The sequence below is a fragment of the Astyanax mexicanus genome, chromosome 19 (assembly GCF_023375975.1).
Source record: "Astyanax mexicanus isolate ESR-SI-001 chromosome 19, AstMex3_surface, whole genome shotgun sequence".
Classification (NCBI taxonomy): Eukaryota; Metazoa; Chordata; class Actinopteri; order Characiformes; family Acestrorhamphidae; genus Astyanax; species Astyanax mexicanus.
This window is the reverse complement of record NC_064426.1, coordinates 35,057,329-35,071,372: the sequence shown is the minus strand read 5'-3', so window position 1 is coordinate 35,071,372 and position 14,044 is coordinate 35,057,329. Positions and strand designations below refer to the sequence as shown.

The window sequence follows — 14,044 nt, the reverse complement described above, 5'->3', positions numbered from 1 at the left end:
AACAACCACAACAGAAAAAGTACATGAATAACGGCTTTAGTTTATCATCCTGAGGTCACTCAGTAAGAATATCTAAAGAGACTAAAAGCTGAACAAACCAATCAAAAGCTCCAAATTTAGGGAAGTTCTTTTAAATTTATTTAAGAAAAAAATCCACCATTTTCTCCTTATTTAGCTAAGCCAGTTGTTCCCCATCACTACAGATGCCACAACATAAAAACTAGGACAAGCCTCCTTCGACAGTTAGCCTCTGCCTAACGCAGCATTGCCAATTAGCATCACATTGCATTCAGAGGAAAGCGCAGCGACTTGGTTCTGATACATCAGCTCACAGACGCAGCCTTGTGCTAATCAGCATCACCCTTTGGAGTGATGGGTTGTAAGAGCACCATCTACCCACCCAGAGAGAACAAGGCCAATTGTGCTCTCTTAGGGCTCCAGCAGCTGATGGCAAGCTGCATGACTAGGATTCGAACCATCAATCTCCCGATCATAGTGACAGTGATTTAGACCCGATTTGGACCACTCAGCGCCCCCAAGTGAAGGTTCTTTTTATACCTTTATCATACGCTGACATGCCAAAGTCTTGGGACATAGTTAAGAAAACTGGCCGTGATGTGTTCTTGAGGAATGACCTGAGAACACCCACACTTGTATATGTTATGAGGTGTTATCTTGTGAGAATAGTGTAGCAGCCGACACCAGGAGTAATGGCGGCGCTCGGAGCTAGAGCTCATGTTATAGGATAAAAAATATTGGTTTTTAAATTCTTCTGCACTTTTTAAGTTATTAATGCCTCATTTTAAATTTCAGAGATCTCCAGATTCTAGCAAGGAGGTGTGGAGCTACTTTGAGCTGGATAACGGTGGTAAAATCATTTTATCAGGGCAAATTATGCCCTGTGTCACCCAGTCTGAAGGGTGTCATCAAAGGTAAGAACTTTTATCATGTTTTACTACAACAAAAGCCAGAGTTCTTCTTTAACAAGTAAAAGCTTTAATAAAAAAAAATTGCCGTCCAAATAACTAGTCATGACTTCTGGAATAAAATGTTAAAAAACAAGTTATGAAATTGTTGTGCCATTCATGGTACATATGGATTATGAAAAAAATCACAGTGTTCTGCTTAATTCATTAAAAAAAAATCTTTCTTGGGTTAAAACTTGTTAACCTCCTTTTTCTTCTACAGGATTTCAGCTTTTCAGAGTGGAGCATTTAGCACTTATGATGATGATGATGATCATTCCCATTCCCACACCTCAATGTTCAGACCCGGTGTGAAGTTAAATGGTGTGTTAAAGAGATTTTACACTCCGACTCTTAACAGGGCCGTAACTGAGGCAGAGAGAGAGAGAGAGAGAGAGAGAGAGATGAAAGTCATATTCCACACAGTAAGTGTCATTTAATGTGCAGAGAAGAGCAAACCCAAAATTTAACCAAAAAAAAAAATAATTCCATAGAGCAATTCCATGGCGATGAGAACGCAAGAGAAAAGTGAGAGAGTGAGGAAGAAAGAGAGAGAGAGAGAGGCCATTACTCGGGTGTGAGCCACATTCAGGAGAATGAGCACGCACACAATCCAATCTCTCGTTCACCAGGATCATAAGGATCCATCACCCTTGAACGCTTCACTCAAAAAAAAAATCTTGCAATTTTATATAGAATGTAATTTTGTCTAGTTGTATAAAATGGCCACCTGCCACCTGCCACACATCTTAAACCTAGGCAAAAATTAATAATAATACTGTTATTAAATATTCTTATTTAGAAAAATAAATGCTTCTCGTATTTTGCCAAATTACTAGAAATATAGTAGTCTCAGGTGCCAAGTGGTACAGCAGTCTAAAGCGCTGCCACTACGATCGGGAGATCGCCGATTCGAATCTGGGTTATTCAGCTTGCCATCAGCTGCCGGAGCCCCGAGAGAGCACAACTGGCCTTGATCTCCCTGAGTGGGTACAGTAGATGGCGCTCTTTCTCCTCATCACTCCTATGGTGATGTCTGTCAGCACAAGGCGTCTGTGAGCTGATGTATCGATGCGTTTTCCTCCAAAGTTTGGAGTCTTAGTTTTGTGTTTTGATTCACTTGATGCGGAAATATTGTGAATTATCAAGCAATCTGTGTGATGTTTGGATGTTCTGAGGAACTTACACCACTGTCTTGCTTGACAAGTCGGCTCAAAAGTGATTCAGATCACAAAAATTGGTTTACTTATTGGGAACATTGTTTGCAAAAGTATACAGTGTCCGACTCTTGGGCGATTTCAGCCTCAAGGACGCCCAGATGGTGGCGTAACTAGCCTGGCATTGCCTCCCTCTCCTAAAACACACCAGCTTCCGGCTTAGACATACACCTAAACTTCACTTTCTCAAAAAAAAAGTCATAAAACATTATTTTAGTATCCCTAACAATATTGTAAATCTGTGCATACAAAAACTGTGTGAAGCGTGAATCGCGTTTTTAAAGCGTGGCGTCTATTTTTCCTTATTTTAATGTTATACACTACTAAGGATGCCTACATGGAAATAAACAAGAGTGTCGCCATGTTTTTCTACTGTAATTGGTGTATGGATGCCCACACAGGACAAATGTGATGTCATTATACACCACTGCGAGCCACTGGATCCCGTAGGCACAGTGCAGAAACGCCATGTCTCCAGTAGGGGGCGCCTTATACCACACAACCAGAATTCATACATTAGGCGCACGTGGGTGGATGGGTGGGTGGGTGGGTGGGTGGGTGGGTGGATGGATGGATGGATGGATGGATGGATGGATGGATGGATGGATGGATGGATGGATGGATGGATGGATGGATGGATGGATGGATGGATGGATGGATGGATGGATGGATGGATGGATGGATGGATGGATGGATGGATGGATGGATGGATGGATGGATGGATGGATGGATGCTTTATTTATTCTGGACACCCAGTAGCAGCAGGTATACATAATAATACACAGACAACTAGAGGCCTATAAAGGTAATGACGACAAAATTAAAGAGAAGGATTCAGTGCACTTACTAAACTGTAGTGTGTAACATATGAACATATGAACATATGAATCTCCAGGCATTGAGTCATTAAGCCTCAGACAATCATCATAAACATGTCATTTGACCACATAATTCTGCTAAACTCCACACTAGATTCTCTATCTGACCATCATGTCAGCCTGAGCTCCTCTAAATCACATTATAAGCAGAAGCACCTCCCTCCCTCCTCTCTCCCACTTCTTGCACCTCTTCTCAGCCGCACTGCCAATTTCCCAAAATCCTCCGTCTCACTCTTCCACTCCCTGCACTTCCTCTGATTTAAAGCCAGACCAACTGAAGCGACCCCACGGCTGAAACTCCCCATTTCACAACAGAAGGAATATATTTATCCTGACGGACAGAAAAAGCAGAAGAAGTCGAGCAAATCCTCAACAAGCGCTGACTAATTTCATTCCCGCTCCTACTCACTGGATTCGGGGGATAAGAGCTGGTGAGAAGACGTGTGAGAGACACACAGACATATTGACAGAGAGACAGAATGTAAAAGAGAGGGGTGAATAGGAAGAGTGGTCTTCTTCTGAGGGTCTCGGGGGGACAGTGCAGGGCTTTTAGTTGTGTCTGTGTGTTATAGCTCTCATCGGGGACCGGTCTGGGGACTGGCCTGGTCACTGGCCAATCAAAGTTTGGGCAGAGTGAAGTTGTGGTGGCGACCAGCCAATCAGGGTCAGTCCTCCATGGCCACTAATAGAGCCCAGCAGTCGCTGAAGTGACCAGTAAGTGTGTGTGTGTGTGTGTGTGTGCAGAAGAGAAAGTGCGAGCCGGGTGGTCTCGCCGGACGTGGCCCCTGCCCCGGCGGCCCTGCAGGACAGCAGGATGAAGCACTAACCTGCAGCCATGCTAAAAGCCAGCCGGCGTGATCAGAGCTGTGCAGAGAGAGCTGCTGGAGTAGAGCAGCAGATATTACAGCAGTGTAACACTGCAGTACCTTCAGAGATCTGAAAGGATCTTAAGAACTCACATTAAGAATATTAGGATATTAAGATATTAAAGATTAGAGCAGTCAGTATGGGTTACAGTATGGGCTGCGCTCCTCCAGTGAAGGTCGCCTGGCTTTGCCAAACACTCACACAAAGCAATCCAGACTGTTCTCATACAGAGTTCCCCAATGGTGGAACAAACTACCTTCTACTACCAGATCAGGAGAATCTCTCACTATCTTTAATAAACTCCTGAAGACAGAGCTCTTCAAAGAGCACTTACTCTCATAACACCTCTAACAAACTAACTACTTCTAACCTCATTTCCTTCTTCCCCTCCTTCACTCCTCTATCCTATTTTTTTTTTCATTTGACCTCCTTTAAGCTCTGTCTAAAAATGTTTTTTACCTTTAACTTCTATTACTTTTGAACTTCACTATTGTAAGGCGCTTTGGACAAAAGCATCTGCTAAATGTAATGTAATGTAATGTAATGTAATGTAATGTAATGTAATGTACATTAGCCATCCAATTATCTACTGGCTAATGGTTTTGAGGCATTTGAGTTACACATGAATTTCTGGACAAGCTGAGAGATACAGAACTATAACTAACTTATAAAAAAAAAAGTGGACTGAGGTGGTAGAATAGTATTACAGTACAATAGTATTTTTTTTTTTGCTCACTTCTCCAAAAATATATAGTGAAGTTTATAGTGAAGTTATTAATAATAACCGTAATAATAACTTACCAGACTCGCTCCAGTAATTGGATCACCCTTCAGGTACTAATAGGTTTTTACTAAACTGGAAAACTATAAAGCTCAGCTCACACAAATATATATATACGTATATATATATATATATATATATATATATATATATATATATATATATATATATATATATATATATATATATATATATATATATATATATGTGTATATATATATATATATATATATATATATATATATATATTATATAATTTTTAGTTAACCTTTTTCATTTTGGTTTGTTTTAGCCGACTTCTAACCTTCCTTTTATATATTGTTTCTTCTTATTATTGTTTTTTACACCTTTATGTTCTTAGTTTAATTTATTCATCTGCACTTGCATTCTTACCATTTTTTGTACCTTTAATTTTCTTACCTATAATTTTATGATTTCTACTAATTTCTTATTTTTTATCGTATCTGGTTTATGTCTTATTTTAAAATATATTATGTTTTATTAAAATGCTGGGTCTTTTTTTAATTTATTCTTTTACTCTGACACTCCCTTCCCTGTGTATTGGCTCGGCTACATTTTAAATGAGGGCCACCCTCAATGAACTCTAAGTTTAAATTAAGGTTGATTGATTGCTTGATTGATTGATTGATTAATTGATTGTTCACCGGAAAAAGCAACTTTAGTTTTTTTTTACCATTAGGCATTTTGTGCATACAAACCAATGCTTATGGTTTTCTGATCCAAATCCTTCTTATAATTAGAGGGAACTGTTAATAAACTATATTCTTGTGTGTTTTGTTCTGAAAATAATGAAAGTAATAGTAAAGGAGAAACAGTCTTAGGTGATGAACTGCATTTAACATGCAAAGGAAAACTGTGCAAATCAGTTTTTTTTCCGAAACTATGATTTTAATTTCACAGCTGTTTCTCAGCTCAGACTCAGGAGTCCTCAGATGAGATGAGAGTATTTGTAATTTAAAGCAGGAGAGAAGATCAGACAGAAGTCAGTCAGGCATCTGAGCTAAATTAACCTACAGAGCTGAATCTCTCAGCGTTACTGCCGCAGGTCTGAATCTTAACACACTCACAACGAGTGACTGTAAGTTCATCACAACACAGGAGCTGCTGTTCTTCTCACAAACACAAAATCAAATTAACTCAAGCCTGACTTATTCCTCCCTCTGTAACTGGTAGAGAAGCTGTGAGCAGAAGATCTGTGACGTAGTAATGGTTTGCTGAACTCTTAGCTCCACTTGTATTTCTTATATTTCTAAAGCTCAGTGTGTGTGTGTGTGTGTGTGTGTGTGTGTGTGTGTGTACGTACGTACTAATGCAGTGTGAAATGCTCCATGTCGTACATGGTGAGAGTTTGATAATGACACTGATCCTCTCCGCAGGGGAGCATTAGACAGAGAGAGAGAGAGAGAGAGAGAGACTTAAGAAGGGAAAAATACAAAGAAAAGCAGAAGAAACGATAAGGGAGAGAGTAAGAGAGACAAGGCGAGGAGGGGAAAAAGTTAAAAAAAAAAAAAACAGAATGGATGAAATACAAAAAGATGTGTGAAATAAATTAAAATAAATTAAAAAGAGAAAAAGAAAGCACAAAAAAGAAACAAAGAAAACAGTAGAACAAGTAGAAAGAAAGAAAAAAAGAAAAACCAAAAAGACAAGATACAAAGATAAAGTAAAGGAAGAATAAACAAAGAAAAAGAAAGAAAAACTAAACAAAAAACAAAAACTGAAAAAGGAAGAAGACAAGAAAAAAATATAAAAGCAATAGAAACTAAGAAAAAATAAAATGAAAACATCATAAAGAAATACCAAGAAAAAAAGTAAAAAACAAAAGGAAAGAAAGAAATTAAGAAAGAAAGAAAGAAAGAAAAAAGAAAAGAAAGAAAGAGAGTGTACGAGGGGAGGGAGAGCGGAGAGATGGAGACTCTCACTCTCTCTCTCTGTCTGATTGATCTTTAGGGAGTATAGAGGGTCAGAGCTCAGAGACCTGCCCTCCTTGTGGGTCGTCCGGGAAAACAACCAATCAAAGTTAAGGGAGGGCAAAGGCCTGGTGGCATTCAGCCAATCAGGTCAGACTTTAGAGGCTGCTGACAAAGCATCTGACTCTCCGAAGAGAAGCAGGACCAGAGAGAGAGCAAGTGTAAGAATAAAGGGAGAGAGACAGAGATAGAGAGAGAGAGAGAGAGAGAGAGAGAGAGTTATATCATCCATATTCAGGTCCTAGCTATGGGCTTTGGGGCTCTTTATTGCCAGTGTGCTGGAAGTGGAAGAGTGAAACAGAAGGTCACACACGCGTGCACACAGAGAAAAAGAAAGACGGGGGGAGAGGAAGAGTGAGGGAGGGAGAGAGAGAGAGAGAGAGAGAGAGAGAGAGTCAAAAGGGCAGGTCACATTAGCTTAGACGTGGAAAAATATATAGGCGACAGTAATATATTTTGTGTATACAGTGTGTGTGTGTGTGTGTGTGTGTGTGTGTGTGTGTGTGTGTGAGAGAGAGAGAGAGATAGAGAGAGAGAGCGAGAGAGAGAGACAATGACACCAGCTTCTCTTTATCATAACCAGTTCTACAGTCTAATTCAATGAGAAACAGGGTTGACAGAGTGAGAAAGAGGGAGATAAAGGGGTAGGATAGAATATAAGAATAAGGATAAAATATAAATACAAAAGCATATGGTTCATACTTACAAAAAGGGGGAAAGAAAGGAAGAAAGAAAGAAAGAAGAAAGAAATACAAGAAAAAAGGATAGAAAAAATACAGATACATACATATATAAAGAGAGATATGCAGAGAGGGAGAGAGTAAGAGAGAAGAGAGACAGACAGTAAGAGAGAGAGAGAGAAACAGAGAGAGAGACAGACAGTAAGAGAGAGAGAGAGACAGAGAGAGAGAAAGAGAGAGAGAGAGAGACAGACAGTAAGAGAGAGAGAGAGAAACAGAGAGAGAGAGAGAGAGAGAAACAGACAGTAAGAGAGAGAGAGAGAGAGAGAAAGAGAAACAGAGAGAGAGAGAGAGAGAGGGAGACGGAGAGTAAGAGAGAGAGAGAGAAATCTGAGTGAGAGAGGGAGAGAGGGAGACAGAGAGTAAGAGAGAGAGAGAGAGAGAAATCTGAGTGAGAGAGGGAGAGAGAGAGAGAGTAAGCAAGGGATCATTACGATCTCTACTTGTAAAACACAAGAAACACAGTCTAATCTTAATTGAGGAGCGGCGGCTGTAGTGGAGTGTCAGCACTAAGGCGTGTGGGTATCGACATCCTCTCAGGACGCATCAATACAATCTAATACAGTAAACATTCATCGATACCTCACACTCTATCAAGCTCCAGTAATTCTCCTGCTGCTCACACACTCGATACAATACAGCACAACACCCGACCCCATCCGGCCCCCCCTGCTGAGCCTATAAAACACCCAAATCCCCATCACCAATACCACAACCCCCCACCACCTGGACAAAACAGGTACTGCACTCACACTTACATTACAGCAATGTTCCAAACTATCTTCTTCTCCTAATCTCTATCTGCTGCTTCAGTGCTGTCCTGCTAATTACCGCTCACAGTCATGCCAATGTGCTTCAGAGTGACACCAGGTTCAATAAGGCTTTAATTAATGAGGCGTCTGTTACAGCTTGAACGATTCAGCCAAGCACTACATAGTAGTAAATGTACTGTAAACATAAATACATATTATAGTTCAGTTAGATTACATGCATCAGGACTACCTATTGCACTAGCTAGCTAGCACACTAAACCAAAGCCTTACCAATATTTAATCACTGGTTTCAAGCTGTCCATTTATTGTTTTTAAAAGTTTTAAATATATTTTGATGAACGTTTTTTCATTGCCTTTTAAACAATGCCGTGCTCACAGATCAAAACAGGACAAGGACTTGGTTTTAGTTGAGAAAAGGGTATTTTGAAGCGGCAAGGGAAAAGAGCGATAACTTACGAGAAAAATGTGCAAATAATAATGGAGCACTTTAGACTGGACAGCGTGTATTCGCTCTTGCGTCCCACAACAGCACGTCTTTAATGCTGCACCGTCTCAGCCGAGGACACGTTAGCAGTGGAGCCGAGAGAAGGTTAATTTAACTTATAACAAATCAATGAGATTAACATTATTGTACCTTAATAACATAATAAGGACAGCGCTGTGAAATGCTGATTAATAGAAATACTGTCTAATGTGTGGTTAGTTTATAAAAACAGACAATTCTGGGCTTAATACAGGCTTTATGTAAGTGAACACAGCGCTGAGGAGTTTATAAACAAATACAGGTCACCGACAAAGTGAAGCAGCTAAAAGATCTCAAAAAGCAACACATTCTGCCCAGATCTGAAGAAATTCCAGAACAGATGAGAAAACAAAGCCATTGATCATCTATCAGTCTGGAAATGTTCCAGGCTAAAGCTTTGGGACTCCAGAGAACCACAGTGAGAGCTATTCTTCACAAATAGAGAAAACACGGAACACTGGTGAACCTTCCCAGGAGTGACCGGCCGACCAAAATAATTCCAAAAGGGCATGGACAACTCATCTAGGAGGTCACAAAAGAACCCAGAACATAATTTAAAGAAGTGCAGATCTCATGTGCCTCAGTTAAGGTGTGCAAATATATTTTTAATGATTTTAATGATTCAATAATAAGAAAGAGACTGGTCTAAAATGGTATCCATGGGAGAGTTCCAAGATAAAAAAGACATTTACCAAAAACGTCTTGATGATCCCCAGAACTTTGGGTAAATATTCTTTGGACTGATGTTAAAAAAAAAAAAAAAAAAAAAAGAAATACATAATTTCAGAAAAAGAATATCAGACTGAACGTGAAACATGGTGGTGGTAGTCTGATGGTCTGGGTCCATCCAGACTGGATCCATCCAGACAAGCCGGAAACCTTTTGTTTTTTAGATAATCAAAAAAATGTCATTATGACAAAAAAGCAAAAAACTAAAGAAATCTGTAGGGAGGGAACTACTTTTTCATGACACTGTAGTGACTAAAAAACACCCAGCAAGTAGAATAGAGTTGTTATTGCACAATATGCCGTTAATTGCACGTTTAATTGCACTTTTTAAACAACTATCTGAAGCTGTAGCACACTAGCACACATAGTGTAGCATTCTATATAAAACTACACAATTCTATATGCTTAGATTAGCTGAACAATTGGACAATAGGAGTAGAAACAATGAGGAGGTTATAACGTTATGTTTGACTGATGTGTATATATATCACCAGTCCCTTTAGAACAATCTGAATTGGTCTTAACAGCGCAGAATTCCGTCAGAATCCACTTTAATATGCATTAGTGCCTCACGCACATTAGATCTTCAAGAGCAAACGTCTAACTGAATCTATTTACAAAGCTACAAAAGGTGCAAGATGCATCATTTTTATTGCCACTGTGATATGAGTTGCTGTGGTAAACACATTGCAAACAGCTGTGATAATCTGAAGGTTGGAAATAATAGCAGCACTCAAATTACATTACCCTACGCAGCAGCAGCAGCAGCAGCCGAGTGAACTCATTCACACATTAGACCTGCAGACAGGCAGACAGCCACAGAGACGCAACCAGCCAAACAGCTTTTCTATTGGTATCCCTTTGATCCCACTCAATGCATTTTGCATGCATCTGTGCACTGCAGGGGTGCAACCCAATTCCATACAACACACTTACACTGTGAGGTATATGCAATATAGGCTTAATAATCTTAATAGCGTGGGTTTGGCAGATTAGTACACAAAACACTATACATACTAAAGATGAAGCAAACATTTTCCTCCCAGTTTCACTTTCCTCCTACAATGTGGGAAAACTGTGTCAATTTTAATTATACCCAAAAACTGACCTGTTCTTTATATATATTTGTGGATTTTTAAAGTAATTATCAGCTATCAGTAGTGTTATCAGCTTGTAGCCTGCTGCTAACCCCAGCTAGCACTGCTGGAGCAGAATTAGCATTAGCAGCTAACTGAGGCGTTCAGAGCTGAGTATATTGGACTGTAGTCTGCGTGTTTACAGTGTGAAAACAAGCTATGTGGGACGAACCGCTAGCTTACCGGAGCACTCAGGGTTTACTCAGCGTATCGCTGTCGGGCGGCTAGCGGTTAGAGGCTAAAGCTAATGCTTCAGCCTTAGTGCTGGAGAAATTTGGAAATCAAAGCTTACTGTACATAAACAGAAGCACTTTACTTACCATAATAAACAGTTTTCAGGAGAGAAATCTGTGTAGATTAACATCCAGCGCTTTTTTATTTAGGAATTTACATTTTATTTTATTTTTTACCCTTGTTTCTTACTACTGTTGCTTTAAAAAACACGTTTTATATTACTTAGCCAAATTAATTTATTAATCTTTAGAATTAAGCAATCAGGAGAATTGTGTAATGATCTAGTTGTTGGTGTAAAGTAGATTACTATTTATATAAAAAAAATAATAATAAATAAATAATTATAAAAACATTTTTTATTTAATGTAAATGGTGCTGTCTGTTTACGAATAAAAAAAAATCATAATCACTCATATTTAAAGAATATTGAGATATATATATATTTTTTTTACTCAATATCGCCTCTCGTTGCCTGTTTGTTGTTTGAGTTTATTATATAACGTTTTTAACAACACTAATGTAACAGCAAACACCATTTACTGACTAGCTCATGTTAACCTCACTATTCAACCACTATTTCTTGCATGATATTTTGAGTTCATGTCACACAGCTATACAAATGACTGGGACTATATAAGCGTCATGTATCCTGTGCCAGCAGCCGTGCCTCTGGTGTGTGAAGTCAGTGGGCATTGTGTGAGGTTAACAGCGGTGTGGCACGCTGCCAGCGCCAATAAAGCTGCCAGAACACAGAGCGGCTTTCCAGCCCTCGAACTGAACCCCAGCCCAAACATGACGAAACCAGCGGCTCTGCTCCAGACACACACACACACACACACCTCTGCCCTGCCACAGCTGCTCCACAGAGCAAACGGGGGCAGATGAGTGAAGGAGGGGCACTGGACAGGCCTGCCCTTTAACCCTGATGGGTTCATTATTCTGTACAGGCCCTGGAACAGCTCTGCTTTCACTCAGCTTCATTACATCATACTGCACAGTGAAACTGCTGTAAAACTACTTTTATCAAATATGCAAGAGGATATGAAAATAATAAAAAGGTGTAAACCAGTGTGGTTAACATGAACTACATAGGTGCTTAGCTAAGTGTCTAGTCGCTACAACAATTATCTGTGCAGCTCAGCAGATAAAAGCTGTGAATAAAGTAGATAACCAGAGCGAATCACTGATGATTTACAATCTAAAGGCTCATTTGTGCTCCAAGTTAATGAAGGACGCAAATATGGATGAAGCCTTCTATCTGAACTCATTCACTCGGTCATTTCATCCGCATTTCTGAGCACCTTATCTAAAAGCTTACAGACCAGGAATGCACTGAATATTTGGCAACTAAAAATATTCAGACAAAAATGGGGGGAGAGAAGAAGAGAGGAAGAAAAAAACAAAATGTTGGTGTTGAGACAAATTACTGAAAAAAATTAGACAGAAAATTTCTAATTCATTTTAAATTGAATCAGTTTTTTCTTTGCCCCTGTAAGGACAAATTAAAACCATTTTTACTCCTATAAATTAAACGAAAATGCTTAAGGCCCTTTTACACCAGGCCTTATGAACAAAAAAAAAAATGCATGTCAAGTAAAAAAACGAAGCTGCGTATACAAATGATCACTTTCAGAGTAAATCTGAAACATACGGACTGTGACACTGTGTACAATTTTAAATCAGCGCCTGTTCAATTTTCTGCAATGTCAAATAAAGCCATGTAAAAAACAGGCTGGACAAATACAATAAGTGACAGAGCTCCATCGTCACGGCTGTGGATCAAACAAATGAGCCTGAAGCCAGCAGCAGCAGCAGCAGAGATACGCTCCAAAAAAATGCGTTAAAAAAAAAAAAAAAAAAAAAAAAATATATATATATATATATATATATATATATATATATATATATATATATTATATATATATATATATATATATATATATATATATATATATATATATATATTATATATATATATATATATATATATATATATATATTATATATATATATATATACTGTATATATATATATATATATTTTTTTTTTTTAAACTGGGAAGTGGTCATGTGAAGAAGAAAATAATAAAGAGCAGAAAAAGTACCTGAAAGCAGACAGATAATATGAAAGAATGGACACTTATTTTTTTTTTTTAGATTTACTCCTCGTGTGTGATTATTTAAGCAGCGGCAGCAGCAGGTTCATCTCCCACCCTCAGTAGAGCTCAGAGATGAATCGTAGGGACAGTGGGGACACAGCAAGCAAGAAGAGTCAATAAGGAGAGCATAGAAAGGGCAAGTTTAAGTTAATTTTTTATGCTCTACTCACATAAAGTAACAAAATAATGTCTTATCAGTATCCGTTTACAAACGTTTCACTAAGGGTGTTTTCACACCTGCCTCGTTTGGTCCGGACTTTCGGACTTTTCAGTTTGGTCCGAACCAAAGTAGCAGGTGTGAAAAGGGCCGCGAACCACGGTCCGGACCAGAGGACCAGATTTTAGTCCAACCAAGAGAGGTGGTCTCGGTCTGGATCTTCTGAATCATGGTCCAGTTCGCCAGCAGTGTGAAAGCGCTTGTCTGGATGGTTCGAACTTTGGGACGAATTACAGGAAGCTGAGCAGGCGGTCCTCAGCAACGACAGCAGAAGAAGGAAAATAACCGTTCTTTTCCTCCTTATCTGTCGGCGGCAATACAGTTGCTTCAGGAAAAGCACATTCGTTTGGCGAATTTGAACTACCCTAGAGTACCATGCCTGAAGTTGCTGCTGCTGCTATAAAAACCAAAATAGCAGCAGCACTACTATGAAGACGAAATTAATCTGTTCATTCAATTTATCCTGATCCTGGAAAGGCTTCGGCTCCCGCCGAACGAACCAACCGCTGAATTGTCAACACGCCAACGTCAGACGCATGTCCTTCTAAAACCAATCAGCGTCAAGTTACGTGAGTGATGATGAAAGGGTGTAGGAGTATCATACAAAGGTCTTTAGTGCACTCCCTAAACTGCAGTGTGAAAACAAAAATAAGCTGACCAAATATATACAATGTAGCAAACAAATGAACCTTAGTTCGGACCACGGCCCGGACTTTCAGGTGTGAAAGCACCCTTACTCTTTGCTTTCCAACCGAGAGACACAAGCTGTACATGGCTAGCTGAGTAAATACTTTTTAATTGAAAATTTAAAAATAGATTTTTTTTTTTTTTTGCT

General features: G+C 39.1%; 1 protein-coding gene across 3 annotated transcripts in view; it reads right to left on the bottom strand.

Moving 5' to 3' along the window:
- The window catches only part of spop (speckle type BTB/POZ protein), a 134,420-nt gene that overhangs the window by 41,698 nt on the left and 78,678 nt on the right, over positions 1–14,044 (bottom strand). The gene's annotated exons all lie outside the window — the stretch shown is intronic.